The sequence below is a fragment of the Aythya fuligula genome, chromosome 2 (assembly GCF_009819795.1).
Source record: "Aythya fuligula isolate bAytFul2 chromosome 2, bAytFul2.pri, whole genome shotgun sequence".
Taxonomy (NCBI): domain Eukaryota; kingdom Metazoa; phylum Chordata; class Aves; order Anseriformes; family Anatidae; genus Aythya; species Aythya fuligula.
In genome coordinates, this window is record NC_045560.1 from 37,326,571 (window position 1) to 37,331,569 (window position 4,999).

Genomic DNA, 4,999 nt, shown 5'->3' on the forward strand with positions numbered 1-4,999 from the left:
ACTTACTTCCATTTTCTCTGTATTTTCCTCACTAATTTTTCCTTCTAGTTTTTATTAAAATTAAAGCATGGAAAAACATATTCTACTGTAGCCTTACCTCATGCATCCAGCCTACACTTATTCCAACTCCTCCCTTGCAGCAGCACTCCAAAAGCTGCCCTCTGTGCTCTCTATTTATGCTCACCTGCTGCCCAAGTGCAGTTCATTAAGCTGTACACCTGCAGTGACTTAACTTGGGCTTTACTCAGCTTTTAACTCAGCCCAGAATCAGCAAAAGCATTTGCTCTGCATGCTGTCATTAAATATTGTCTTCTCCTCAGGGTTTTCACACCTATGATACTCTCTGCTAATTTCCCTGACTCATCAAGCTCCTAATATTCAGTAGGTAGCTGAAAAACAGCTATTTACTCTACCAATACACATAAATAATAATAATAAAGATATTTTCCAGCTTAGGTGTTGTGGATGACAATTGCACTAAAACAGGTGCAATCAGTTGTGTAACTGCAAGTCATTCGATACTTCAGTGTGTCAGAAGGAGGTGGAAGGACTATTTAAAGCTTTTTCTTTTTCACATAGTCTAAACACCATTTTAACTAAAAATACCTGTTATGGGGACAGCCTCTCCATATGAATATTGTGACTTTTAAATTCTGTCTGCATTTAGAGCTTGTGGGAAGCATACGCCGTGTATGATCTTCCATATATACAGAAAAAAAAAATAGAGTAGGTCTGAAATTAGGGCTGCACACCAGGGAAAGAGCATGTAGTGAGGCAAAAGGCTTTTTTCTCTATTCCTGTAATATCTCCCAAATCTCTAGAGATGCTCTGCTCACGAGTGGCTTCGTGGCCTGTTCTGTAGAAATAAAGTACATTTCCTAACCATGGATGAGATGCTTGAGTTTCTCAGGGGGATCTTATGATGGAGATTGCCTTATTGTGACCCTGCACCTTTAGGGCTGAAGTTATCCCTGATGTAACTTGACTGACATTGCTAATGTTATGTGAGGGATCCAATTCCCTTACCTCATTTGTTTTACTTCTAAAACCAAGGATGCTGGGCCAGCCACTCCAAAAGCGTAAACCACCTTATTTCCATTTATACATGTACCTGTACAGATACAACAATTTAGAGCCAGCTAAAAACCTGCCCCATAGCCACTAACATTGGGTAAGATTTCACGGTCAACATGGGATGATTTTCAGCTGAAGGAATGTTGACACTAACACAGTCCCAACCAGTTTAGAGCTGGACTTAGGTTATCTTGGGTTAACTGGGGGTTGAAGGTATACAGAACCCTCTCCAGCTTAAGGATATAAACAGCAGTTGAGTACAACAGGCAGGAGGTTGTGATGGCATTGCCTGCAGTACTTGGGATGTATCATTTCTAGGTGGGCTAATGATGATCAGAAGTCTCAGCCCTCCAATGATGACCCCTCACAGATAGCTGGTAACTGTCTGAGGTTGTGTTAGAGGTGAGCTTTCACTCAGGGAGTACCTGCTATTGATTCATAAAGTTCTGTAAGCTATTCACAGTGGCTGTGGTGCAGTAAATCCAGAAGCTGTCACTCCGGTGATAGGTTCCCTTAACTTTCCGTCAAGGGCTGCTGACCTTCATGTCCACACAACTGCTTTTGCAAGGCAATGCAGAGGTCACTGGCTTCCATGCTCTGTTTTGCATAGGTCACATGATTTATGAGCAGAAATCCTGTAAAAATGAAATTTCAGCTGCATTTCCTTCACTGACAGGTTGGCAAACATCCTATAAATCACATCACTAGTGCCAAAATCCCTGCCAGTGATCAAAGAGATTTTATCAAGCTTTGGTAACCTCTAAAACCAAGTTCCATAATACCCTGTTCAAATTCATTATTAACTTGCTATTGGATAATGTCATTGAACTAACAATATTTGTTACAATGCCAAGTACTCAAAGTACCTGCAATACCTGAGAATACGTTAAGATAATCTAAAAATATGTACTTATTATTGTATCCTGGAAAGAACAGGGAAAGTAATTTGATTATAAAACCCCCACAAATCCTGTGCACCAAGTAATCAGTCACATTTTATACACTGACTTTCTTCATATCTGTACAAATAAAGCTATTGTTAAAATGCATGAAGAGCTGTGGCACATAATACACGCAGCCATGAAACCACGAGTGCTGTTACTTGTTGAGTCTTTAAATGGAAGGTGGCACATCTGCTTTTGGCATTGGAGCGTAAATCAATCCAAGATGTTTATTAAAGAGTAAATAACAACCTGTCCACGTGCTCTTTCTTCCATCCAGCCTTGGTTTTGTTCTTTGTTATTTTCCTGGCAGTTAAACACAGGCTCTGCACATTGAAGGTATGCGTTGTTTCTTCACGTACGGATAACAAAACATGTCCTGTAACATTTAACAAGTATGTGATGGGGAACAGTTTGGACAAAATTGCAAGACAGAAATGAGGTGGGGAGGAAAGGGTAAGTACAAAGAGCTACACCACAGTGACTGAAAGGCTTATTACTCTGGATACTCCTAATATGTTTGAAATGAATACCAAGACCTAGATTTGATTTCATGTCCTAGCTCTCATCAATTAGTGAGCAAAATTTGCAACAGTGAAGGATGGCGAATATTGTCTTACTTACCAGTCAGAGGCACAAGCAAGCGTTAGAGAACAGAGGAGTCGATATGACTTGACCTAGTATTTAAGGTTTCTATACCTTCTGCAACAGGGACTGCCTGAGCAGGACTGGTTAGAAGCCTTTCACCATCTGCATGGGTTGACCAGCAGGACGACCAACATGAGATTGGCACTGGTCGATATTGGCAGTGGTTGATATTGGCACTGGTCAATATTGGTGCTGGAGGCTGGCCCTTTCTTGAGCAGCTGCTGATCTATCTGGCACAGCTTGTAATGCGTTTCTCTCTGGCTGCCCCTAGGTCTGCTGCACCAACAGCTGTCCAAGGACAACAACATCTTTCGTGAGCAGTCCATTTTGTGGGCTACCTGTATGAAACAGCACTTAGAGAGTGAAGGTGAAGAATTTCATTACTGCTAGGCGGGGAGCTGATAAGCAAGTGATGCTGTTCTTCAAGTGCCATTCAGAAACAAGACAAACCCTCCCAAATACTAAAAACCTCATGCATTGGAAAGTCAATCTCCCTTCTGTATGCTGGCAGTGGGAAACCACGGGACTCTCCTGGCTCGTTTTTAAGAGTAAGACACTGCTTGACAGGTGATGGTTTAGGAAGGCTCGTCTTGCAGCATTAGGGCTGGCTGAGGGAAAGCTTCAATGGAGAAGTCCATGCTGGATGGGGAGTAAGGTCTGCTGGAACAGTGCCATGTGATATTTCATACTTTTATACATATATCTTACTGGACTAATCTCCAAACACCTAATTTCTGAAATTGTTTGCAGTTGTTCGTTTCTTCTTCATTAAAATTGTAAGGATATATTCAAAGGTAAGATTCCATATGCATATATTTCAATGATAACATTACTGATCAGCTCTGTCCCAAAAGGAGCAAATATTTCCGTAAATTTGTTAATTGTGTTTCATCTATAGCTGAAGAGAGACCCAGGTGGATTTGTTCAGCAACACAGAACACGCAAGGACAGAATTTATACAGCAGTTACCACTGCAGGCTAGAATTACCTTGATCAGCGTTGCTAAAGCATCCTGTTTTACTATTTTAGTCAAGGCAAAAAAATAATAATAATAATTAAATTAAATCAAAATACTTGGGTAGATCAAAAAAGAAGAAAAAAAATACCACTTTCTCCTATTTATTCCACACGCAATCTTCCTTAAGTTTCTCCTTTTCTTCCATTTGCCTGGTATTAGTACTCTGTGAAACCACACGTTTTGCAAGTCACTGGTGCCAGATTTTGCAGAATATCTCGGACAGGTCTCTTCATTTCCATTTCATTTTGTCTTTCTATGTCTGACATGTATTGTTATTTAAATGAATGCTTTTGAACTCAGATTTTTTTTAATGCAAATGTGTGCTGCTTCCCTAATGAATTGAAAACATCAACACTTTTTTTTTTTTTTCCTAAGGAAAGAAGGATAAAGAGCAATATTCTCAAAACAGAAGGTGGGTTGGGATGTTACTTTTCTGTGAATTTAAGCTAAAAAGGGAAGGTATGCACAATGGTGAAGTATCAAAATGTTGGCTAAATCTTCCATCTACCCAGGATATAGCAGTGTTATATCATTTTAAGAACAGCTGAGGTAGGCAAGGTGCCAAGGCACGGCAGACTGGTCTCACTTGTTCAAGGCATTCTGCATAAGACAGTCAGGGGAGTACACACAAGTGCCAGATGCTACGTGCCTGCAGCAACCGTGAGGTGCTCTCTCCAGTCCCTCCTTTTGAAACCAATTTAGTTGAAAAGTTGGTGTCCCTTCCTTTTTAGCTGTTTGAAAGCTGTTTACCAGGACCCATAGACTGAACTTATAGGAGTAAGCAAAGAGGCTATAGGGAGGTAATGGGCAAAAAAGAAAGAAAGAATGAATGCCTGGCTTCCTTTAAAGTGTACTGCATTCATGTCTTCAGATTTTTCTTTTACCTACAATGTCTAGAAATCTACTTTTTAACAAAAGGTGAATATGGAAGTTCTCCAGTAGTCACATGCCTCCTAGAGTTGGAGGTCAGAGCTTTTTGATCATCAAATGCTACAGGATATAGGAGAAAGAAAAAATAAAAAAAAAAAATCCCATGTCCCCAGCATCAAAAAGGTTGGTAACACCTGAGTGTCTTCTATATTTGATCTCTGCCAGACCAAGAGGCATGTGCTGCTGAAGCATGTGGACTGTCTCACCCTTTTCCCATTGGACAATCATCTGTCTTGCAGCAAAAAAATGCCACAGTCAGTGCCCACTAGCACCCTTGCCAGCAGCATTAGCAAACAGACCTCAGAGACTGAGCTCCCCTTTTACTCACAGAAGTTGTTCTCTCTCAGTGTCAGTAGTCGTTGTTCCAGCCCAGGCTTTCTACATGTTA